Below are 23,667 nucleotides of genomic sequence, written 5' to 3'. Positions count from 1 at the left end.
ATATTTGTAAACAAATTTCTAGCTAATGCAAAGAAAAAACCAAATAAGAAAATAAATCAAATTGATTTTACTCAAATACATCATCCTAATCAAATTATATTGATAATATATATTTTTTATAAATTATTAAATCATTTATATCCGGATCCGGGTCTAATACGGGTCGGAATACTATATTCCGTATCCGACCCGTTTTTTTGTTTGAAAAAACGGATCCGGATCCGGATAACGGAATTAAATCCCTACCCATACCCGCAAAAATTTCAGGGATCCGATCCGGATCCGGGTGTAGACCCGACCCGTTGACCGGCCTAGGGTCACCCATCCTAGTACTACTGTCGCCCAAGCACGCTTAACTTCGAAGTTCTGATGGGATCCGGTGCATTAGTGCTGGTATGATCGCACCCGCCATGTTCCTTTCGCTTTATTCTTTTAAACTGCCACGTCCTGTGAAGCAGTTTGGCTTTTTTGGACCCGAATTCATTCTAAGCGTCAATTCATGAATTTCCTCTCATCCTTTTATTTATTTACTTTTATATTTTTTTCTTGTTGCTTTGCACCTTTTTTTTCTCTCGTCGAACAACTCTCAATTATCCTGAAATTGATCCTTCAAGCTTGCGCTTATACATTTGCGCCGACAACTTTGACCGACGATCCGGGTTTCGATCCAGCCGTACCGTTCCTGACTTGTCTCGCGCCTTCAGATCCGCCTTCATGCTTCGATGAGAAGCAAAATATAAAGCAATCGTTCCGACGGAGCTAAATTACTACAGCATAAAGAACGAAGGGGAAATTTGGATTTCGAAACAAAAAAGGGAGGGGTGCAACACGAGGACTTCCCAGGGGGTCACCCATCCTAGTACTACTCTCGCCCAAGCACGCTTAACTTCGGAGTTCTGATGGGATCCGGTGCATTAGTGCTGGTATGATCGCACCCGCCATGTTCCTTTCGCTTTATTCTTTTAAACTGCCCCGTCCTGTGAAGCAGTGTGGCTTTTCTGGACCCGAATTCATTCTAAGCGTCAATTCAAGAATTTCCCCTCATCCTTTTATTTATTTACTTTTACATTTTTTTCTTGTTGATTTGCACCATTTTTTTTCCCTCGTCGCGCAACTCTCAATTATCCTGAAATTGATCCTTCACGCTTGCGCTTATACATTTGCGCCGACAACTTTGACCGACGATCCGGGCTTCGATCCAGCCGTACCGTTCCTGACTTGTCTCGCGCCTTCAGATCCGCCTTCATGCTTCGATGAGAAGCAAAATATAAAGCAATCGTTCCGACAGAGCTAAATTACTACAGCATAAAGAACGAAGGGGAAATTTGGATTTCGAAACAAAAAAGGGAGGGGTGCAACACGAGGATTTCCCAGGGGGTCACCTAGGGGTGTCAACGGGCCGGGTCCGGGCCGGAATTCATTATTCCGGACCCGGACCCGGATCCGACCCGTTTACCCGACGGGTCTTTTATTCTGTGTTCCGGATCCGGACCCGGCGAGTCTCGGATCCGGGTCGGGTCTACCCGAACAAATTTGCCAAAATTTATAATTTCTAACAAAAAAGAGAAAAAGATATATTTGTAAACAAATTTCTAGCTAATGCAAAGAAAAAACCAAATAAGAAAATAAATCAAATTGATTTTACTCAAATACATCATCCTAATCAAATTATATTGATAATATATATTTTTTATAAATTATTAAATCATTTATATCCGGATCCGGGTCTAATACGGGTCGGAATACTATATTCCGCATCCGACCCGTTTTTTTGTTTGAAAAAACGGATCCGGATCCGGATAACGGAATTAAATCCCTACCCATACCCGCAAAAATTTCAGGGATCCGATCCGGATCCGGGTGTAGACCCGACCCGTTGACCGGCCTAGGGTCACCCATCCTGGTACTACTGTCGCCCAAGCACGCTTAACTTCGAAGTTCTGATGGGATCCGGTGCATTAGTGCTGGTATGATCGCACCCGCCATGTTCCTTTCGCTTTATTCTTTTAAACTGTCACGTCCTGTGAAGCAGTTTGGCTTTTCTGGACCCGAATTCATTCTAAACGTCAATTCATGAATTTCCTCTCATCCTTTTATTTATTTACTTTTATATTTTTTTCTTGTTGCTTTGCACCTTTTTTTTCCCTCGTCGAACAACTCTCAATTATCCTGAAATTGATCCTTCACGCTTGCGCTTATACATTTGCGCCGACAACTTTGACCGACGATCCGGGCTTCGATCCAGCCGTACCGTTCCTGACTTGTCTCGCGCCTTCAGATCCGCCTTCATGCTTCGATGAGAAGCAAAATATAAAGCAATCGTTCCGACGGAGCTAAATTACTACAGCATAAAGAACGAAGGGGAAATTTGGATTTCGAAACAAAAAAGGGAGGGGTGCAACACAAGGACTTCCCAGGGGGTCACCCATCCTAGTACTACTCTCGCCCAAGCACGCTTAACTTCGGAGTTCTGATGGGATCCGGTGCATTAGTGCTGGTATGATCGCACCCGCCATGTTCCTTTCGCTTTATTCTTTTAAACTGCCCCGTCCTGTGAAGCAGTGTGGCTTTTCTGGACCCGAATTCATTTTAAGCGTCAATTCAAGAATTTCCCCTCATCCTTTTATTTATTTACTTTTACATTTTTTTCTTGTTGATTTGCACCATTTTTTTTTCCCTCGTCGCGCAACTCTCAATTATCCTGAAATTGATCCTTCACGCTTGCGCTTATACATTTGCGCCGACAACTTTGACCGACGATCCGGGCTTCGATCCAGCCGTACCGTTCCTGACTTGTCTCGCGCCTTCAGATCCGCCTTCATGCTTCGATGAGAAGCAAAATATAAAGCAATCGTTCCGACGGAGCTAAATTACTACAGCATAAAGAACGAAGGGGAAATTTGGATTTCGAAACAAAAAAGGGAGGGGTGCAACACAAGGACTTCCCAGGGGGTCACCCATCCTAGTACTACTCTCGCCCAAGCACGCTTAACTTCGGAGTTCTGATGGGATCCGGTGCATTAGTGCTGGTATGATCGCACCCGCCATGTTCCTTTCGCTTTATTCTTTTAAACTGCCCCGTCCTGTGAAGCAGTGTGGCTTTTCTGGACCCGAATTCATTTTAAGCGTCAATTCAAGAATTTCCCCTCATCCTTTTATTTATTTACTTTTACATTTTTTTCTTGTTGATTTGCACCATTTTTTTTTCCCTCGTCGCGCAACTCTCAATTATCCTGAAATTGATCCTTCACGCTTGCGCTTATACATTTGCGCCGACAACTTTGACCGACGATCCGGGCTTCGATCCAGCCGTACCGTTCCTGACTTGTCTCGCGCCTTCAGATCCGCCTTCATGCTTCGATGAGAAGCAAAATATAAAGCAATCGTTCCGACGGAGCTAAATTACTACAGCATAAAGAACGAAGGGAAAATTTGGATTTCGAAACAAAAAAGGGAGGGGTGCAACACGAGGATTTCCCAGGGGGTCACCTAGGGGTGTCAACGGGCCGGGTCCGGGCCGGAATTCATTATTCCGGACCCGGACCCGGATCCGACCCGTTTACCCGACGGGTCTTTTATTCGGTGTTCCGGATCCGGACCCGGCGAGTCTCGGATCCGGGTCGGGTCTACCCGAACAAATTTGCCAAAATTTATAATTTCTAACAAAAAAGAGAAAAAGATATATTTGTAAACAAATTTCTAGCTAATGCAAAGAAAAAACCAAATAAGAAAATAAATCAAATTGATTTTACTCAAATACATCATCCTAATCAAATTATATTGATAATATATATTTTTTATAAATTATTAAATCATTTATATCCGGATCCGGGTCTAATACGGGTCGGAATACTATATTCCGTATCCGACCCGTTTTTTTGTTTGAAAAAACGGATCCGGATCCGGATAACGGAATTAAATCCCTACCCATACCCGCAAAAATTTCAGGGATCCGATCCGGATCCGGGTGTAGACCCGACCCGTTGACCGGCCTAGGGTCACCCATCCTAGTACTACTGTCGCGCAAGCACGCTTAACTTCGAAGTTCTGATGGGATCCGGTGCATTAGTGCTGGTATGATCGCACCCGCCATGTTCCTTTCGCTTTATTCTTTTAAACTGTCACGTCCTGTGAAGCAGTTTGGCTTTTCTGGACCCGAATTCATTCTAAGCGTCAATTCATGAATTTCCTCTCATCCTTTTATTTATTTACTTTTATATTTTTTTCTTGTTGCTTTGCACCTTTTTTTTCCCTCGTCGAACAACTCTCAATTATCCTGAAATTGATCCTTCACGCTTGCGCTTATACATTTGCGCCGACAACTTTGACCGACGATCCGGGCTTCGATCCAGCCGTACCGTTCCTGACTTGTCTCGCGCCTTCAGATCCGCCTTCATGCTTCGATGAGAAGCAAAATATAAAGCAATCGTTCCGACGGAGCTAAATTACTACAGCATAAAGAACGAAGGGGAAATTTGGATTTCGAAACAAAAAAGGGAGGGGTGCAACACGAGGACTTCCCAGGGGGTCACCCATCCTAGTACTACTCTCGCCCAAGCACGCTTAACTTCGGAGTTCTGATGGGATCCGGTGCATTAGTGCTGGTATGATCGCACCCGCCATGTTCCTTTCGCTTTATTCTTTTAAACTGCCCCGTCCTGTGAAGCAGTGTGGCTTTTCTGGACCCGAATTCATTCTAAGCGTCAATTCAAGAATTTCCCCTCATCCTTTTATTTATTTACTTTTACATTTTTTTCTTGTTGATTTGCGCCATTTTTTTTTCCCTCGTCGCGCAACTCTCAATTATCCTGAAATTGATCCTTCACGCTTGCGCTTATACATTTGCGCCGACAACTTTGACCGACGATCCGGGCTTCGATCCAGCCGTACCGTTCCTGACTTGTCTCGCGCCTTCAGATCCGCCTTCATGCTTCGATGAGAAGCAAAAAATAAAGCAATCGTTCCGACGGAGCTAAATTACTACAGCATAAAGAACGAAGGGGATATTGGATTTCGAAACAAAAAAGGGAGGGGTGCAACACGAGGATTTCCCAGGGGGTCACCTAGGGGTGTCAACGGGCCGGGTCCGGGCCGGAATTCATTATTCCGGACCCGGACCCGGATCCGACCCGTTTACCCGACGGGTCTTTTATTCGGTGTTCCGGATCCGGACCCGGCGAGTCTCGGATCCGGGTCGGGTCTACCCGAACAAATTTGCCAAAATTTATAATTTCTAACAAAAAAGAGAAAAAGTTATATTTGTAAACAAATTTCTAGCTAATGCAAAGAAAAAACCAAATAAGAAAATAAATCAAATTGATTTTACTCAAATACATCATCCTAATCAAATTATATTGATAATATATATTTTTTATAAATTATTAAATCATTTATATCCGGATCCGGGTCTAATACGGGTCGGAATACTATATTCCGTATCCGACCCGTTTTTTTGTTTGAAAAAACGGATCCGGATCCGGATAACGGAATTAAATCCCTACCCATACCCGCAAAAATTTCAGGGATCCGATCCGGATCCGGGTGTAGACCCGACCCGTTGACCGGCCTAGGGTCACCCATCCTAGTACTACTGTCGCGCAAGCACGCTTAACTTCGAAGTTCTGATGGGATCCGGTGCATTAGTGCTGGTATGATCGCACCCGCCATGTTCCTTTCGCTTTATTCTTTTAAACTGTCACGTCCTGTGAAGCAGTTTGGCTTTTCTGGACCCGAATTCATTCTAAGAGTCAATTCATGAATTTCCTCTCATCCTTTTATTTATTTACTTTTATATTTTTTTCTTGTTGCTTTGCACCTTTTTTTTCCCTCGTCGAACAAGTCTCAATTATCCTGAAATTGATCCTTCACGCTTGCGCTTATACATTTGCGCCGACAACTTTGACCGACGATCCGGGCTTCGATCCAGCCGTACCGTTCCTGACTTGTCTCGCGCCTTCAGATCCGCCTTCATGCTTCGATGAGAAGCAAAATATAAAGCAATCGTTCCGACGGAGCTAAATTACTACAGCATAAAGAACGAAGGGGAAATTTGGATTTCGAAACAAAAAAGGGAGGGGTGCAACACGAGGACTTCCCAGGGGGTCACCCATCCTAGTACTACTCTCGCCCAAGCACGCTTAACTTCGGAGTTCTGATGGGATCCGGTGCATTAGTGCTGGTATGATCGCACCCGCCATGTTCCTTTCGCTTTATTCTTTTAAACTGCCCCGTCCTGTGAAGCAGTGTGGCTTTTCTGGACCCGAATTCATTCTAAGCGTCAATTCAAGAATTTCCCCTCATCCTTTTATTTATTTACTTTTACATTTTTTTCTTGTTGATTTGCACCATTTTTTTTTCCCTCGTCGCGCAACTCTCAATTATCCTGAAATTGATCCTTCACGCTTGCGCTTATACATTTGCGCCGACAACTTTGACCGACGATCCGGGCTTCGATCCAGCCGTACCGTTCCTGACTTGTCTTGCGCCTTCAGATCCGCCTTCATGCTTCGATGAGAAGCAAAAAATAAAGCAATCGTTCCGACGGAGCTAAATTACTACAGCATAAAGAACGAAGGGGAAATTTGGATTTCGAAACAAAAAAGGGAGGGGTGCAACACGAGGATTTCCCAGAGGGTCACCTAGGGGTGTCAACGGGCCGGGGTCCGGGCCGGAATTCATTATTCCGGACCCGGACCCGGATCCGACCCGTTTACCCGACGGGTCTTTTATTCGGTGTTCCGGATCCGGACCCGGCGAGTCTCGGATCCGGGTCGGGTCTACCCGAACAAATTTGCCAAAATTTATAATTTCTAACAAAAAAGAGAAAAAGATATATTTGTAAACAAATTTCTAGCTAATGCAAAGAAAAAACCAAATAAGAAAATAAATCAAATTGATTTTACTCAAATACATCATCCTAATCAAATTATATTGATAATATATATTTTTTATAAATTATTAAATCATTTATATCCGGATCCGGGTCTAATACGGGTCGGAATACTATATTCCGTATCCGACCCGTTTTTTTGTTTGAAAAAACGGATCCGGATCCGGATAACGGAATTAAATCCCTACCCATACCCGCAAAAATTTCAGGGATCCGATCCGGATCCGGGTGTAGACCCGACCCGTTGACCGGCCTAGGGTCACCCATCCTAGTACTACTGTCGCCCAAGCACGCTTAACTTCGAAGTTCTGATGGGATCCGGTGCATTAGTGCTGGTATGATCGCACCCGCCATGTTCCTTTCGCTTTATTCTTTTAAACTGCCACGTCCTGTGAAGCAGTTTGGCTTTTTTGGACCCGAATTCATTCTAAGCGTCAATTCATGAATTTCCTCTCATCCTTTTATTTATTTACTTTTATATTTTTTTCTTGTTGCTTTGCACCTTTTTTTTCCCTCGTCGAACAACTCTCAATTATCCTGAAATTGATCCTTCACGCTTGCGCTTATACATTTGCGCCGACAACTTTGACCGACGATCCGGGTTTCGATCCAGCCGTACCGTTCCTGACTTGTCTCGCGCCTTCAGATCCACCTTCATGCTTCGATGAGAAGCAAAATATAAAGCAATCGTTCCGTCGGAGCTAAATTACTACAGCATAAAGAACGAAGGGGAAATTTGGATTTCGAAACAAAAAAGGGAGGGGTGCAACACGAGGACTTCCCAGGGGGTCACCCATCCTAGTACTACTCTCGCCCAAGCACGCTTAACTTCGGAGTTTTGATGGGATCCGGTGCATTAGTGCTGGTATGATCGCACCCGCCATGTTCCTTTCGCTTTATTCTTTTAAACTGCCCCGTCCTGTGAAGCAGTGTGGCTTTTCTGGACCCGAATTCATTTTAAGCGTCAATTCAAGAATTTCCCCTCATCCTTTTATTTATTTACTTTTACATTTTTTTCTTGTTGATTTGCACCATTTTTTTTCCCTCGTCGCGCAACTATCAATTATCCTGAAATTGATCCTTCACGCTTGCGCTTATACATTTGCGCCGACAACTTTGACCGACGATCCGGGCTTCGATCCAGCCGTACCGTTCCTGACTTGTCTCGCGCCTTCAGATCCGCCTTCATGCTTCGATGAGAAGCAAAATATAAAGCAATCGTTCCGACGGAGCTAAATTACTACAGCATAAAGAACGAAGGGGAAATTTGGATTTCGAAACAAAAAAGGGAGGGGTGCAACACGAGGATTTCCCAGGGGGTCACCTAGGGGTGTCAACGGGCCGGGGTCCGGGCCGGAATTCATTATTCCGGACCCGGACCCGGATCCGACCAGTTTACCCGACGGGTCTTTTATTCGGTGTTCCGGATCCGGACCCGGCGAGTCTCGGATCCGGGTCGGGTCTACCCGAACAAATTTGCCAAAATTTATAATTTCTAACAAAAAAGAGAAAAAGATATATTTGTAAACAAATTTCTAGCTAATGCAAAGAAAAAACCAAATAAGAAAATAAATCAAATTGATTTTACTCAAATACATCATCCTAATCAAATTATATTGATAATATATATTTTTTATAAATTATTAAATCATTTATATCCGGATCCGGGTCTAATACGGGTCGGAATACTATATTCCGTATCCGACCCGTTTTTTTGTTTGAAAAAACGGATCCGGATCCGGATAACGGAATTAAATCCCTACCCATACCCGCAAAAATTTCAGGGATCCGATCCGGATCCGGGTGTAGACCCGACCCGTTGACCGGCCTAGGGTCACCCATCCTAGTACTACTGTCGCGCAAGCACGCTTAACTTCGAAGTTCTGATGGGATCCGGTGCATTAGTGCTGGTATGATCGCACCCGCCATGTTCCTTTCGCTTTATTCTTTTAAACTGTCACGTCCTGTGAAGCAGTTTGGCTTTTCTGGACCCGAATTCATTCTAAGCGTCAATTCATGAATTTCCTCTCATCCTTTTATTTATTTACTTTTATATTTTTTTCTTGTTGCTTTGCACCTTTTTTTTCCCTCGTCGAACAACTCTCAATTATCCTGAAATTGATCCTTCACGCTTGCGCTTATACATTTGCGCCGACAACTTTGACCGACGATCCGGGCTTCGATCCAGCCGTACCGTTCCTGACTTGTCTCGCGCCTTCAGATCCGCCTTCATGCTTCGATGAGAAGCAAAATATAAAGCAATCGTTCCGACGGAGCTAAATTACTACAGCATAAAGAACGAAGGGGAAATTTGGATTTCGAAACAAAAAAGGGAGGGGTGCAACAAGAGGACTTCCCAGGGGGTCACCCATCCTAGTACTACTCTCGCCCAAGCACGCTTAACTTCGGAGTTCTGATGGGATCCGGTGCATTAGTGCTGGTATGATCGCACCCGCCATGTTCCTTTCGCTTTATTCTTTTAAACTGCCCCGTCCTGTGAAGCAGTGTGGCTTTTCTGGACCCGAATTCATTTTAAGCGTCAATTCAAGAATTTCCCCTCATCCTTTTATTTATTTACTTTTACATTTTTTTCTTGTTGATTTGCACCATTTTTTTTCCCTCGTCGCGCAACTCTCAATTATCCTGAAATTGATCCTTCACGCTTGCGCTTATACATTTGCGCCGACAACTTTGACCGACGATCCTGGCTTCGCTCCAGCCGTACCGTTCCTGACTTGTCTCGCGCCTTCAGATCCGCCTTCATGCTTCGATGAGAAGCAAAATATAAAGCAATCGTTCCGACGGAGCTAAATTACTACAGCATAAAGAACGAAGGGGAAATTTGGATTTCGAAACAAAAAAGGGAGGGGTGCAACACGAGGATTTCCCAGGGGGTCACCTAGGGGTGTCAACGGGCCGGGTCCGGGTCGGAATTCATTATTTCGGACCCGGACCCGGATCCGACCCGTTTACCCGACGGGTCTTTTATTCGGTGTTCCGGATCCGGACCCGGCGAGTCTCGGATCCGGGTCGGGTCTACCCGATCAAATTTGCCAAAATTTATAATTTCTAACAAAAAAGAGAATAAGATATATTTGTAAACAAATTTCTAGCTAATGCAAAGAAAAAACCAAATAAGAAAATAAATCAAATTGATTTTACTCAAATACATCATCCTAATCAAATTATATTGATAATATATATTTTTTATAAATTATTAAATCATTTATATCCGGATCCGGGTCTAATACGGGTCGGAATACTATATTCCGTATCCGACCCGTTTTTTTGTTTGAAAAAACGGATCCGGATCCGGATAACGGAATTAAATCCCTACCCATACCCGCAAAAATTTCAGGGATCCGATCCGGATCCGGGTGTAGACCCGACCCGTTGACCGGCCTAGGATCACCCATCCTAGTACTACTGTCGCCCAAGCACGCTTAACTTCGAAGTTCTGATGGGATCCGGTGCATTAGTGCTGGTATGATCGCACCCGCCATGTTCCTTTCGCTTTATTCTTTTAAACTGTCACGTCCTGTGAAGCAGTTTGGCTTTTCTGGACCCGAATTCATTCTAAGAGTCAATTCATGAATTTCCTCTCATCCTTTTATTTATTTACTTTTATATTTTTTTCTTGTTGCTTTGCACCTTTTTTTTCCCTCGTCGAACAAGTCTCAATTATCCTGAAATTGATCCTTCACGCTTGCGCTTATACATTTGCGCCGACAACTTTGACCGACGATCCGGGCTTCGATCCAGCCGTACCGTTCCTGACTTGTCTCGCGCCTTCAGATCCGCCTTCATGCTTCGATGAGAAGCAAAATATAAAGCAATCGTTCCGACGGAGCTAAATTACTACAGCATAAAGAACGAAGGGGAAATTTGGATTTCGAAACAAAAAAGGGAGGGGTGCAACACGAGGACTTCCCAGGGGGTCACCCATCCTAGTACTACTCTCGCCCAAGCACGCTTAACTTCGGAGTTCTGATGGGATCCGGTGCATTAGTGCTGGTATGATCGCACCCGCCATGTTCCTTTCGCTTTATTCTTTTAAACTGCCCCGTCCTGTGAAGCAGTGTGGCTTTTCTGGACCCGAATTCATTTTAAGCGTCAATTCAAGAATTTCCCCTCATCCTTTTATTTATTTACTTTTACATTTTTTTCTTGTTGATTTGCACCATTTTTTTTTCCCTCGTCGCGCAACTCTCAATTATCCTGAAATTGATCCTTCACGCTTGCGCTTATACATTTGCGCCGACAACTTTGACCGACGATCCGGGCTTCGATCCAGCCGTACCGTTCCTGACTTGTCTCGCGCCTTCAGATCCGCCTTCATGCTTCGATGAGAAGCAAAATATAAAGCAATCGTTCCGACGGAGCTAAATTACTACAGCATAAAGAACGAAGGGGAAATTTGGATTTCGAAACAAAAAAGGGAGGGGTGCAACACGAGGATTTCCCCGGGGGTCACCTAGGGGTGTCAACAGGCCGGGTCCGGGCCGGAATTTATTATTCCGGACCCGGACCCGGATCCGACCCGTTTACCCGACGGGTCTTTTATTCGGTGTTCCGGATCCGGACCCGGCGAGTCTCGGATCCGGGTCGGGTCTACCCGATCAAATTTGCCAAAATTTATAATTTCTAACAAAAAAGAGAATAAGATATATTTGTAAACAAATTTCTAGCTAATGCAAAGAAAAAACCAAATAAGAAAATAAATCAAATTGATTTTACTCAAATACATCATCCTAATCAAATTATATTGATAATATATATTTTTTATAAATTATTAAATCATTTATATCCGGATCCGGGTCTAATACGGGTCGGAATACTATATTCCGTATCCGACCCGTTTTTTTGTTTGAAAAAACGGATCCGGATCCGGATAACGGAATTAAATCCCTACCCATACCCGCAAAAATTTCAGGGATCCGATCCGGATCCGGGTGTAGACCCGACCCGTTGACCGGCCTAGGATCACCCATCCTAGTACTACTCTCGCCCAAGCACGCTTAACTTCGGAGTTCTGATGGGATCCGGTGCATTAGTGCTGGTATGATCGCACCCGCCATGTTCCTTTCGCTTTATTCTTTTAAACTGCCCCGTCCTGTGAAGCAGTGTGGCTTTTCTGGACCCGAATTCATTCTAAGCGTCAATTCAAGAATTTCCCCTCATCCTTTTATTTATTTACTTTTAAATTTTTTTCTTGTTGATTTGCACCATTTTTTTTTCCCTCGTCGCGCAACTCTCAATTATCCTGAAATTGATCCTTCACGCTTGCGCTTATACATTTGCGCCGACAACTTTGACCGACGATCCGGGCTTCGATCCAGCCGTACCGTTCCTGACTTGTCTCGCGCCTTCAGATCCGCCTTCATGCTTCGATGAGAAGCAAAATATAAAGCAATCGTTCCGACGGAGCTAAATTACTACAGCATAAAGAACGAAGGGGAAATTTGGATTTCGAAACAAAAAAGGGAGGGGTGCAACACGAGGATTTCCCAGGGGGTCACCTAAGGGTGTCAACGGGCCGGGTCCGGGCCGGAATTCATTATTCCGGACCCGGACCCGGATCCGACCCGTTTACCCGACGGGTCTTTTATTCTGTGTTCCGGATCCGAACCCGGCGAGTCTCGGATCCGGGTCGGGTCTACCCGAACAAATTTGCCAAAATTTATAATTTCTAACAAAAAAGAGAAAAAGATATATTTGTAAACAAATTTCTAGCTAATGCAAAGAAAAAACCAAATAAGAAAATAAATCAAATTGATTTTACTCAAATACATCATCCTAATCAAATTATATTGATAATATATATTTTTTATAAATTATTAAATCATTTATATCCGGATCCGGGTCTAATACGGGTCGGAATACTATATTCCGTATCCGACCCGTTTTTTTGTTTGAAAAAACGGATCCGGATCCGGATAACGGAATTAAATCCCTACCCATACCCGCAAAAATTTCAGGGATCCGATCCGGATCCGGGTGTAGACCCGACCCGTTGACCGGCCTAGGGTCACCCATCCTGGTACTACTGTCGCCCAAGCACGCTTAACTTCGAAGTTCTGATGGGATCCGGTGCATTAGTGCTGGTATGATCGCACCCGCCATGTTCCTTTCGCTTTATTCTTTTAAACTGTCACGTCCTGTGAAGCAGTTTGGCTTTTCTGGACCCGAATTCATTCTAAGCGTCAATTCATGAATTTCCTCTCATCCTTTTATTTATTTACTTTTATATTTTTTTCTTGTTGCTTTGCACCTTTTTTTTCCCTCGTCGAACAACTCTCAATTATCCTGAAATTGATCCTTCACGCTTGCGCTTATACATTTGCGCCGACAACTTTGACCGACGATCCGGGCTTCGATCCAGCCGTACCGTTCCTGACTTGTCTCGCGCCTTCAGATCCGCCTTCATGCTTCGATGAGAAGCAAAATATAAAGCAATCGTTCCGACGGAGCTAAATTACTACAGCATAAAGAACGAAGGGGAAATTTGGATTTCGAAACAAAAAAGGGAGGGGTGCAACACAAGGACTTCCCAGGGGGTCACCCATCCTAGTACTACTCTCGCCCAAGCACGCTTAACTTCGGAGTTCTGATGGGATCCGGTGCATTAGTGCTGGTATGATCGCACCCGCCATGTTCCTTTCGCTTTATTCTTTTAAACTGCCCCGTCCTGTGAAGCAGTGTGGCTTTTCTGGACCCGAATTCATTTTAAGCGTCAATTCAAGAATTTCCCCTCATCCTTTTATTTATTTACTTTTACATTTTTTTCTTGTTGATTTGCACCATTTTTTTTTCCCTCGTCGCGCAACTCTCAATTATCCTGAAATTGATCCTTCACGCTTGCGCTTATACATTTGCGCCGACAACTTTGACCGACGATCCGGGCTTCGATCCAGCCGTACCGTTCCTGACTTGTCTCGCGCCTTCAGATCCGCCTTCATGCTTCGATGAGAAGCAAAATATAAAGCAATCGTTCCGACGGAGCTAAATTACTACAGCATAAAGAACGAAGGGGAAATTTGGATTTCGAAACAAAAAAGGGAGGGGTGCAACACGAGGATTTCCCAGGGGGTCACCTAGGGGTGTCAACGGACCGGGGTCCGGGCCGGAATTCATTATTCCGGACCCGGACCCGGATCCGACCCGTTTACCCGACGGGTCTTTTATTCGGTGTTCCGGATCCGGACCCGGCGAGTCTCGGATCCGGGTCGGGTCTACCCGAATAAATTTGCCAAAATTTATAATTTCTAACAAAAAAGAGAAAAAGATATATTTGTAAACAAATTTCTAGCTAATGCAAAGAAAAAACCAAATAAGAAAATAAATCAAATTGATTTTACTCAAATACATCATCCTAATCAAATTATATTGATAATATATATTTTTTATAAATTATTAAATCATTTATATCCGGATCCGGGTCTAATACGGGTCGGAATACTATATTCCGTATCCGACCCGTTTTTTTGTTTGAAAAAACGGATCCGGATCCGGATAACGGAATTAAATCCCTACCCATACCCGCAAAAATTTCAGGGATCCGATCCGGATCCGGGTGTAGACCCGACCCGTTGACCGGCCTAGGGTCACCCATCCTAGTACTACTGTCGCCCAAGCACGCTTAACTTCGAAGTTCTGATGGGATCCGGTGCATTAGTGCTGGTATGATCGCACCCGCCATGTTCCTTTCGCTTTATTCTTTTAAACTGCCACGTCCTGTGAAGCAGTTTGGCTTTTTTGGACCCGAATTCATTCTAAGCGTCAATTCATGAATTTCCTCTCATCCTTTTATTTATTTACTTTTATATTTTTTTCTTGTTGCTTTGCACCTTTTTTTTCCCTCGTCGAACAAGTCTCAATTATCCTGAAATTGATCCTTCACGCTTGCGCTTATACATTTGCGCCGACAACTTTGACCGACGATCCGGGCTTCGATCCAGCCGTACCGTTCCTGACTTGTCTCGCGCCTTCAGATCCGCCTTCATGCTTCGATGAGAAGCAAAATATAAAGCAATCGTTCCGACGGAGCTAAATTACTACAGCATAAAGAACGAAGGGGAAATTTGGATTTCGAAACAAAAAAGGGAGGGGTGCAACAAGAGGACTTCCCAGGGGGTCACCCATCCTAGTACTACTCTCGCCCAAGCACGCTTAACTTCGGAGTTCTGATGGGATCCGGTGCATTAGTGCTGGTATGATCGCACCCGCCATGTTCCTTTCGCTTTATTCTTTTAAACTGCCCCGTCCTGTGAAGCAGTGTGGCTTTTCTGGACCCGAATTCATTTTAAGCGTCAATTCAAGAATTTCCCCTCATCCTTTTATTTATTTACTTTTACATTTTTTTCTTGTTGATTTGCACCATTTTTTTTCCCTCGTCGCGCAACTCTCAATTATCCTGAAATTGATCCTTCACGCTTGCGCTTATACATTTGCGCCGACAACTTTGACCGACGATCCTGGCTTCGCTCCAGCCGTACCGTTCCTGACTTGTCTCGCGCCTTCAGATCCGCCTTCATGCTTCGATGAGAAGCAAAATATAAAGCAATCGTTCCGACGGAGCTAAATTACTACAGCATAAAGAACGAAGGGGAAATTTGGATTTCGAAACAAAAAAGGGAGGGGTGCAACAAGAGGACTTCCCAGGGGGTCACCCATCCTAGTACTACTCTCGCCCAAGCACGCTTAACTTCGGAGTTCTGATGGGATCCGGTGCATTAGTGCTGGTATGATCGCACCCGCCATGTTCCTTTCGCTTTATTCTTTTAAACTGCCCCGTCCTGTGAAGCAGTGTGGCTTTTCTGGACCCGAATTCATTTTAAGCGTCAATTCAAGAATTTCCCCTCATCCTTTTATTTATTTACTTTTACATTTTTTTCTTGTTGATTTGCACCATTTTTTTTCCCTCGTCGCGCAACTCTCAATTATCCTGAAATTGATCCTTCACGCTTGCGCTTATACATTTGCGCCGACAACTTTGACCGACGATCCTGGCTTCGCTCCAGCCGTACCGTTCCTGACTTGTCTCGCGCCTTCAGATCCGCCTTCATGCTTCGATGAGAAGCAAAATATAAAGCAATCGTTCCGACGGAGCTAAATTACTACAGCATAAAGAACGAAGGGGAAATTTGGATTTCGAAACAAAAAAGGGAGGGGTGCAACACGAGGATTTCCCAGGGGGTCACCTAGGGGTGTCAACGGGCCGGGTCCGGGTCGGAATTCATTATTTCGGACCCGGACCCGGATCCGACCCGTTTACCCGACGGGTCTTTTATTCGGTGTTCCGGATCCGGACCCGGCGAGTCTCGGATCCGGGTCGGGTCTACCCGATCAAATTTGCCAAAATTTATAATTTCTAACAAAAAAGAGAATAAGATATATTTGTAAACAAATTTCTAGCTAATGCAAAGAAAAAACCAAATAAGAAAATAAATCAAATTGATTTTACTCAAATACATCATCCTAATCAAATTATATTGATAATATATATTTTTTATAAATTATTAAATCATTTATATCCGGATCCGGGTCTAATACGGGTCGGAATACTATATTCCGTATCCGACCCGTTTTTTTGTTTGAAAAAACGGATCCGGATCCGGATAACGGAATTAAATCCCTACCCATACCCGCAAAAATTTCAGGGATCCGATCCGGATCCGGGTGTAGACCCGACCCGTTGACCGGCCTAGGATCACCCATCCTAGTACTACTGTCGCCCAAGCACGCTTAACTTCGAAGTTCTGATGGGATCCGGTGCATTAGTGCTGGTATGATCGCACCCGCCATGTTCCTTTCGCTTTATTCTTTTAAACTGTCACGTCCTGTGAAGCAGTTTGGCTTTTCTGGACCCGAATTCATTCTAAGAGTCAATTCATGAATTTCCTCTCATCCTTTTATTTATTTACTTTTATATTTTTTTCTTGTTGCTTTGCACCTTTTTTTTCCCTCGTCGAACAAGTCTCAATTATCCTGAAATTGATCCTTCACGCTTGCGCTTATACATTTGCGCCGACAACTTTGACCGACGATCCGGGCTTCGATCCAGCCGTACCGTTCCTGACTTGTCTCGCGCCTTCAGATCCGCCTTCATGCTTCGATGAGAAGCAAAATATAAAGCAATCGTTCCGACGGAGCTAAATTACTACAGCATAAAGAACGAAGGGGAAATTTGGATTTCGAAACAAAAAAGGGAGGGGTGCAACACGAGGACTTCCCAGGGGGTCACCCATCCTAGTACTACTCTCGCCCAAGCACGCTTAACTTCGGAGTTCTGATGGGATCCGGTGCATTAGTGCTGGTATGATCGCACCCGCCATGTTCCTTTCGCTTTATTCTTTTAAACTGCCCCGTCCTGTGAAGCAGTGTGGCTTTTCTGGACCCGAATTCATTTTAAGCGTCAATTCAAGAATTTCCCCTCATCCTTTTATTTATTTACTTTTACATTTTTTTCTTGTTGATTTGCACCATTTTTTTTTCCCTCGTCGCGCAACTCTCAATTATCCTGAAATTGATCCTTCACGCTTGCGCTTATACATTTGCGCCGACAACTTTGACCGACGATCCGGGCTTCGATCCAGCCGTACCGTTCCTGACTTGTCTCGCGCCTTCAGATCCGCCTTCATGCTTCGATGAGAAGCAAAATATAAAGCAATCGTTCCGACGGAGCTAAATTACTACAGCATAAAGAACGAAGGGGAAATTTGGATTTCGAAACAAAAAAGGGAGGGGTGCAACACGAGGATTTCCCCGGGGGTCACCTAGGGGTGTCAACAGGCCGGGTCCGGGCCGGAATTTATTATTCCGGACCCGGACCCGGATCCGACCCGTTTACCCGACGGGTCTTTTATTCGGTGTTCCGGATCCGGACCCGGCGAGTCTCGGATCCGGGTCGGGTCTACCCGATCAAATTTGCCAAAATTTATAATTTCTAACAAAAAAGAGAATAAGATATATTTGTAAACAAATTTCTAGCTAATGCAAAGAAAAAACCAAATAAGAAAATAAATCAAATTGATTTTACTCAAATACATCATCCTAATCAAATTATATTGATAATATATATTTTTTATAAATTATTAAATCATTTATATCCGGATCCGGGTCTAATACGGGTCGGAATACTATATTCCGTATCCGACCCGTTTTTTTGTTTGAAAAAACGGATCCGGATCCGGATAACGGAATTAAATCCCTACCCATACCCGCAAAAATTTCAGGGATCCGATCCGGATCCGGGTGTAGACCCGACCCGTTGACCGGCCTAGGATCACCCATCCTAGTACTACTCTCGCCCAAGCACGCTTAACTTCGGAGTTCTGATGGGATCCGGTGCATTAGTGCTGGTATGATCGCACCCGCCATGTTCCTTTCGCTTTATTCTTTTAAACTGCCCCGTCCTGTGAAGCAGTGTGGCTTTTCTGGACCCGAATTCATTCTAAGCGTCAATTCAAGAATTTCCCCTCATCCTTTTATTTATTTACTTTTAAATTTTTTTCTTGTTGATTTGCACCATTTTTTTTTCCCTCGTCGCGCAACTCTCAATTATCCTGAAATTGATCCTTCACGCTTGCGCTTATACATTTGCGCCGACAACTTTGACCGACGATCCGGGCTTCGATCCAGCCGTACCGTTCCTGACTTGTCTCGCGCCTTCAGATCCGCCTTCATGCTTCGATGAGAAGCAAAATATAAAGCAATCGTTCCGACGGAGCTAAATTACTACAGCATAAAGAACGAAGGGGAAATTTGGATTTCGAAACAAAAAAGGGAGGGGTGCAACACGAGGATTTCCCAGGGGGTCACCTAAGGGTGTCAACGGGCCGGGTCCGGGCCGGAATTCATTATTCCGGACCCGGACCCGGATCCGACCCGTTTACCCGACGGGTCTTTTATTCTGTGTTCCGGATCCGAACCCGGCGAGTCTCGGATCCGGGTCGGGTCTACCCGAACAAATTTGCCAAAATTTATAATTTCTAACAAAAAAGAGAAAAAGATATATTTGTAAACAAATTTCTAGCTAATGCAAAGAAAAAACCAAATAAGAAAATAAATCAAATTGATTTTACTCAAATACATCATCCTAATCAAATTATATTGATAATATATATTTTTTATAAATTATTAAATCATTTATATCCGGATCCGGGTCTAATACGGGTCGGAATACTATATTCCGTATCCGACCCGTTTTTTTGTTTGAAAAAACGGATCCGGATCCGGATAACGGAATTAAATCCCTACCCATACCCGCAAAAATTTCAGGGATCCGATCCGGATCCGGGTGTAGACCCGACCCGTTGACCGGCCTAGGGTCACCCATCCTGGTACTACTGTCGCCCAAGCACGCTTAACTTCGAAGTTCTGATGGGATCCGGTGCATTAGTGCTGGTATGATCGCACCCGCCATGTTCCTTTCGCTTTATTCTTTTAAACTGTCACGTCCTGTGAAGCAGTTTGGCTTTTCTGGACCCGAATTCATTCTAAGCGTCAATTCATGAATTTCCTCTCATCCTTTTATTTATTTACTTTTATATTTTTTTCTTGTTGCTTTGCACCTTTTTTTTCCCTCGTCGAACAACTCTCAATTATCCTGAAATTGATCCTTCACGCTTGCGCTTATACATTTGCGCCGACAACTTTGACCGACGATCCGGGCTTCGATCCAGCCGTACCGTTCCTGACTTGTCTCGCGCCTTCAGATCCGCCTTCATGCTTCGATGAGAAGCAAAATATAAAGCAATCGTTCCGACGGAGCTAAATTACTACAGCATAAAGAACGAAGGGGAAATTTGGATTTCGAAACAAAAAAGGGAGGGGTGCAACACAAGGACTTCCCAGGGGGTCACCCATCCTAGTACTACTCTCGCCCAAGCACGCTTAACTTCGGAGTTCTGATGGGATCCGGTGCATTAGTGCTGGTATGATCGCACCCGCCATGTTCCTTTCGCTTTATTCTTTTAAACTGCCCCGTCCTGTGAAGCAGTGTGGCTTTTCTGGACCCGAATTCATTTTAAGCGTCAATTCAAGAATTTCCCCTCATCCTTTTATTTATTTACTTTTACATTTTTTTCTTGTTGATTTGCACCATTTTTTTTTCCCTCGTCGCGCAACTCTCAATTATCCTGAAATTGATCCTTCACGCTTGCGCTTATACATTTGCGCCGACAACTTTGACCGACGATCCGGGCTTCGATCCAGCCGTACCGTTCCTGACTTGTCTCGCGCCTTCAGATCCGCCTTCATGCTTCGATGAGAAGCAAAATATAAAGCAATCGTTCCGACGGAGCTAAATTACTACAGCATAAAGAACGAAGGGGAAATTTGGATTTCGAAACAAAAAAGGGAGGGGTGCAACACGAGGATTTCCCAGGGGGTCACCTAGGGGTGTCAACGGGCCGGGTCCGGGCCGGAATTCATTATTCCGGACCCGGACCCGGATCCGACCCGTTTACCCGACGGGTCTTTTATTCGGTGTTCCGGATCCGGACCCGGCGAGTCTCGGATCCGGGTCGGGTCTACCCGAACAAATTTGCCAAAATTTATAATTTCTAACAAAAAAGAGAAAAAGATATATTTGTAAACAAATTTCTAGCTAATGCAAAGAAAAAACCAAATAAGAAAATAAATCAAATTGATTTTACTCAAATACATCATCCTAATCAAATTATATTGATAATTTATATTTTTTATAAATTATTAAATCATTTATATCCGGATCCGGGTCTAATACGGGTCGGAATACTATATTCCGTATCCGACCCGTTTTTTTGTTTGAAAAAACGGATCCGGATCCGGATAACGGAATTAAATCCCTACCCATACCCGCAAAAATTTCAGGGATCCGATCCGGATCCGGGTGTAGACCCGACCCGTTGACCGGCCTAGGGTCACCCATCCTAGTACTACTGTCGCGCAAGCACGCTTAACTTCGAAGTTCTGATGGGATCCGGTGCATTAGTGCTGGTATGATCGCACCCGCCATGTTCCTTTCGCTTTATTCTTTTAAACTGTCACGTCCTGTGAAGCAGTTTGGCTTTTCTGGACCCGAATTCATTCTAAGCGTCAATTCATGAATTTCCTCTCATCCTTTTATTTATTTACTTTTATATTTTTTTCTTGTTGCTTTGCACCTTTTTTTTCCCTCGTCGAACAACTCTCAATTATCCTGAAATTGATCCTTCACGCTTGCGCTTATACATTTGCGCCGACAACTTTGACCGACGATCCGGGCTTCGATCCAGCCGTACCGTTCCTGACTTGTCTCGCGCCTTCAGATCCGCCTTCATGCTTCGATGAGAAGCAAAATATAAAGCAATCGTTCCGACGGAGCTAAATTACTACAGCATAAAGAACGAAGGGGAAATTTGGATTTCGAAACAAAAAAGGGAGGGGTGCAACAAGAGGACTTCCCAGGGGGTCACCCATCCTAGTACTACTCTCGCCCAAGCACGCTTAACTTCGGAGTTCTGATGGGATCCGGTGCATTAGTGCTGGTATGATCGCACCCGCCATGTTCCTTTCGCTTTATTCTTTTAAACTGCCCCGTCCTGTGAAGCAGTGTGGCTTTTCTGGACCCGAATTCATTTTAAGCATCAATTCAAGAATTTCCCCTCATCCTTTTATTTATTTACTTTTACATTTTTTTCTTGTTGATTTGCACCATTTTTTTTCCCTCGTCGCGCAACTCTCAATTATCCTGAAATTGATCCTTCACGCTTGCGCTTATACATTTGCGCCGACAACTTTGACCGACGATCCTGGCTTCGCTCCAGCCGTACCGTTCCTGACTTGTCTCGCGCCTTCAGATCCGCCTTCATGCTTCGATGAGAAGCAAAATATAAAGCAATCGTTCCGACGGAGCTAAATTACTACAGCATAAAGAACGAAGGGGAAATTTGGATTTCGAAACAAAAAAGGGAGGGGTGCAACAAGAGGACTTCCCAGGGGGTCACCCATCCTAGTACTACTCTCGCCCAAGCACGCTTAACTTCGGAGTTCTGATGGGATCCGGTGCATTAGTGCTGGTATGATCGCACCCGCCATGTTCCTTTCGCTTTATTCTTTTAAACTGCCCCGTCCTGTGAAGCAGTGTGGCTTTTCTGGACCCGAATTCATTTTAAGCGTCAATTCAAGAATTTCCCCTCATCCTTTTATTTATTTACTTTTACATTTTTTTCTTGTTGATTTGCACCATTTTTTTTCCCTCGTCGCGCAACTCTCAATTATCCTGAAATTGATCCTTCACGCTTGCGCTTATACATTTGCGCCGACAACTTTGACCGACGATCCTGGCTTCGCTCCAGCCGTACCGTTCCTGACTTGTCTCGCGCCTTCAGATCCGCCTTCATGCTTCGATGAGAAGCAAAATATAAAGCAATCGTTCCGACGGAGCTAAATTACTACAGCATAAAGAACGAAGGGGAAATTTGGATTTCGAAACAAAAAAGGGAGGGGTGCAACACGAGGATTTCCCAGGGGGTCACCTAGGGGTGTCAACGGGCCGGGTCCGGGTCGGAATTCATTATTTCGGACCCGGACCCGGATCCGACCCGTTTACCCGACGGGTCTTTTATTCGGTGTTCCGGATCCGGACCCGGCGAGTCTCGGATCCGGGTCGGGTCTACCCGATCAAATTTGCCAAAATTTATAATTTCTAACAAAAAAGAGAATAAGATATATTTGTAAACAAATTTCTAGCTAATGCAAAGAAAAAACCAAATAAGAAAATAAATCAAATTGATTTTACTCAAATACATCATCCTAATCAAATTATATTGATAATATATATTTTTTATAAATTATTAAATCATTTATATCCGGATCCGGGTCTAATACGGGTCGGAATACTATATTCCGTATCCGACCCGTTTTTTTGTTTGAAAAAACGGATCCGGATCCGGATAACGGAATTAAATCCCTACCCATACCCGCAAAAATTTCAGGGATCCGATCCGGATCCGGGTGTAGACCCGACCCGTTGACCGGCCTAGGATCACCCATCCTAGTACTACTGTCGCCCAAGCACGCTTAACTTCGAAGTTCTGATGGGATCCGGTGCATTAGTGCTGGTATGATCGCACCCGCCATGTTCCTTTCGCTTTATTCTTTTAAACTGTCACGTCCTGTGAAGCAGTTTGGCTTTTCTGGACCCGAATTCATTCTAAGAGTCAATTCATGAATTTCCTCTCATCCTTTTATTTATTTACTTTTATATTTTTTTCTTGTTGCTTTGCACCTTTTTTTTCCCTCGTCGAACAAGTCTCAATTATCCTGAAATTGATCCTTCACGCTTGCGCTTATACATTTGCGCCGACAACTTTGACCGACGATCCGGGCTTCGATCCAGCCGTACCGTTCCTGACTTGTCTCGCGCCTTCAGATCCGCCTTCATGCTTCGATTAGAAGCAAAATATAAAGCAATCGTTCCGACGGAGCTAAATTACTACAGCATAAAGAACGAAGGGGAAATTTGGATTTCGAAACAAAAAAGGGAGGGGTGCAACACGAGGACTTCCCAGGGGGTCACCCATCCTAGTACTACTCTCGCCCAAGCACGCTTAACTTCGGAGTTCTGATGGGATCCGGTGCATTAGTGCTGGTATGATCGCACCCGCCATGTTCCTTTCGCTTTATTCTTTTAAACTGCCCCGTCCTGTGAAGCAGTGTGGCTTTTCTGGACCCGAATTCATTTTAAGCGTCAATTCAAGAATTTCCCCTCATCCTTTTATTTATTTACTTTTACATTTTTTTCTTGTTGATTT

General features: G+C 44.2%; 16 non-coding genes and 15 pseudogenes across 16 annotated transcripts; all 31 read right to left on the bottom strand.

Annotated features, from left to right (window-relative positions):
- Positions 1-289: 289 nt before the first annotated feature.
- LOC140019836 (5S ribosomal RNA) lies at positions 290-407 on the bottom strand (annotated as a pseudogene).
- Positions 408-818: 411 nt separating this feature from the next.
- On the bottom strand, positions 819-937 carry LOC140017289 (5S ribosomal RNA). The gene has a single exon (XR_011823600.1). It is a non-coding gene; the product is annotated as a 5S ribosomal RNA (ribosomal RNA).
- A 926-nt stretch (positions 938-1,863) lies between these two features.
- LOC140020199 (5S ribosomal RNA) lies at positions 1,864-1,981 on the bottom strand (annotated as a pseudogene).
- Positions 1,982-2,392: 411 nt separating this feature from the next.
- On the bottom strand, positions 2,393-2,511 carry LOC140017570 (5S ribosomal RNA). The gene has a single exon (XR_011823878.1). It is a non-coding gene; the product is annotated as a 5S ribosomal RNA (ribosomal RNA).
- Positions 2,512-2,924: 413 nt separating this feature from the next.
- On the bottom strand, positions 2,925-3,043 carry LOC140017569 (5S ribosomal RNA). The gene has a single exon (XR_011823877.1). It is a non-coding gene; the product is annotated as a 5S ribosomal RNA (ribosomal RNA).
- Positions 3,044-3,970: 927 nt separating this feature from the next.
- Positions 3,971-4,088, bottom strand: LOC140020757 (5S ribosomal RNA; annotated as a pseudogene).
- A 411-nt stretch (positions 4,089-4,499) lies between these two features.
- LOC140017288 (5S ribosomal RNA) lies at positions 4,500-4,618 on the bottom strand. The gene has a single exon (XR_011823599.1). It is a non-coding gene; the product is annotated as a 5S ribosomal RNA (ribosomal RNA).
- A 926-nt stretch (positions 4,619-5,544) lies between these two features.
- On the bottom strand, positions 5,545-5,662 carry LOC140020755 (5S ribosomal RNA; annotated as a pseudogene).
- Positions 5,663-6,073: 411 nt separating this feature from the next.
- Positions 6,074-6,192, bottom strand: LOC140017287 (5S ribosomal RNA). The gene has a single exon (XR_011823598.1). It is a non-coding gene; the product is annotated as a 5S ribosomal RNA (ribosomal RNA).
- A 928-nt stretch (positions 6,193-7,120) lies between these two features.
- LOC140019835 (5S ribosomal RNA) lies at positions 7,121-7,238 on the bottom strand (annotated as a pseudogene).
- A 411-nt stretch (positions 7,239-7,649) lies between these two features.
- Positions 7,650-7,768, bottom strand: LOC140017845 (5S ribosomal RNA). Its single transcript, XR_011824151.1, has one exon. It is a non-coding gene; the product is annotated as a 5S ribosomal RNA (ribosomal RNA).
- Positions 7,769-8,695: 927 nt separating this feature from the next.
- On the bottom strand, positions 8,696-8,813 carry LOC140020754 (5S ribosomal RNA; annotated as a pseudogene).
- A 411-nt stretch (positions 8,814-9,224) lies between these two features.
- On the bottom strand, positions 9,225-9,343 carry LOC140017893 (5S ribosomal RNA). The gene has a single exon (XR_011824199.1). It is a non-coding gene; the product is annotated as a 5S ribosomal RNA (ribosomal RNA).
- A 926-nt stretch (positions 9,344-10,269) lies between these two features.
- On the bottom strand, positions 10,270-10,387 carry LOC140020577 (5S ribosomal RNA; annotated as a pseudogene).
- Positions 10,388-10,798: 411 nt separating this feature from the next.
- On the bottom strand, positions 10,799-10,917 carry LOC140017286 (5S ribosomal RNA). The gene has a single exon (XR_011823597.1). It is a non-coding gene; the product is annotated as a 5S ribosomal RNA (ribosomal RNA).
- Positions 10,918-11,844: 927 nt separating this feature from the next.
- On the bottom strand, positions 11,845-11,962 carry LOC140019257 (5S ribosomal RNA; annotated as a pseudogene).
- A 927-nt stretch (positions 11,963-12,889) lies between these two features.
- LOC140020198 (5S ribosomal RNA) lies at positions 12,890-13,007 on the bottom strand (annotated as a pseudogene).
- Positions 13,008-13,418: 411 nt separating this feature from the next.
- LOC140017568 (5S ribosomal RNA) lies at positions 13,419-13,537 on the bottom strand. The gene has a single exon (XR_011823876.1). It is a non-coding gene; the product is annotated as a 5S ribosomal RNA (ribosomal RNA).
- Positions 13,538-14,465: 928 nt separating this feature from the next.
- On the bottom strand, positions 14,466-14,583 carry LOC140019834 (5S ribosomal RNA; annotated as a pseudogene).
- A 411-nt stretch (positions 14,584-14,994) lies between these two features.
- Positions 14,995-15,113, bottom strand: LOC140017892 (5S ribosomal RNA). The gene has a single exon (XR_011824198.1). It is a non-coding gene; the product is annotated as a 5S ribosomal RNA (ribosomal RNA).
- Positions 15,114-15,525: 412 nt separating this feature from the next.
- On the bottom strand, positions 15,526-15,644 carry LOC140017890 (5S ribosomal RNA). Its single transcript, XR_011824196.1, has one exon. It is a non-coding gene; the product is annotated as a 5S ribosomal RNA (ribosomal RNA).
- A 926-nt stretch (positions 15,645-16,570) lies between these two features.
- On the bottom strand, positions 16,571-16,688 carry LOC140020576 (5S ribosomal RNA; annotated as a pseudogene).
- Positions 16,689-17,099: 411 nt separating this feature from the next.
- On the bottom strand, positions 17,100-17,218 carry LOC140017285 (5S ribosomal RNA). The gene has a single exon (XR_011823596.1). It is a non-coding gene; the product is annotated as a 5S ribosomal RNA (ribosomal RNA).
- Positions 17,219-18,145: 927 nt separating this feature from the next.
- On the bottom strand, positions 18,146-18,263 carry LOC140019256 (5S ribosomal RNA; annotated as a pseudogene).
- Positions 18,264-19,190: 927 nt separating this feature from the next.
- On the bottom strand, positions 19,191-19,308 carry LOC140020197 (5S ribosomal RNA; annotated as a pseudogene).
- A 411-nt stretch (positions 19,309-19,719) lies between these two features.
- LOC140017567 (5S ribosomal RNA) lies at positions 19,720-19,838 on the bottom strand. The gene has a single exon (XR_011823875.1). It is a non-coding gene; the product is annotated as a 5S ribosomal RNA (ribosomal RNA).
- A 927-nt stretch (positions 19,839-20,765) lies between these two features.
- On the bottom strand, positions 20,766-20,883 carry LOC140020753 (5S ribosomal RNA; annotated as a pseudogene).
- Positions 20,884-21,294: 411 nt separating this feature from the next.
- On the bottom strand, positions 21,295-21,413 carry LOC140017889 (5S ribosomal RNA). The gene has a single exon (XR_011824195.1). It is a non-coding gene; the product is annotated as a 5S ribosomal RNA (ribosomal RNA).
- A 412-nt stretch (positions 21,414-21,825) lies between these two features.
- On the bottom strand, positions 21,826-21,944 carry LOC140017888 (5S ribosomal RNA). Its single transcript, XR_011824194.1, has one exon. It is a non-coding gene; the product is annotated as a 5S ribosomal RNA (ribosomal RNA).
- Positions 21,945-22,870: 926 nt separating this feature from the next.
- LOC140020575 (5S ribosomal RNA) lies at positions 22,871-22,988 on the bottom strand (annotated as a pseudogene).
- A 411-nt stretch (positions 22,989-23,399) lies between these two features.
- Positions 23,400-23,518, bottom strand: LOC140017283 (5S ribosomal RNA). The gene has a single exon (XR_011823594.1). It is a non-coding gene; the product is annotated as a 5S ribosomal RNA (ribosomal RNA).
- Between the last annotated feature and the right edge of the window lie 149 nt (positions 23,519-23,667).

The sequence above is a fragment of the Coffea arabica genome, chromosome 11c, assembly GCF_036785885.1.
Source record: "Coffea arabica cultivar ET-39 chromosome 11c, Coffea Arabica ET-39 HiFi, whole genome shotgun sequence".
Lineage (NCBI taxonomy): Eukaryota > Viridiplantae > Streptophyta > Magnoliopsida > Gentianales > Rubiaceae > Coffea > Coffea arabica.
This window is presented reverse-complemented; position numbering and strand designations above follow the sequence as displayed.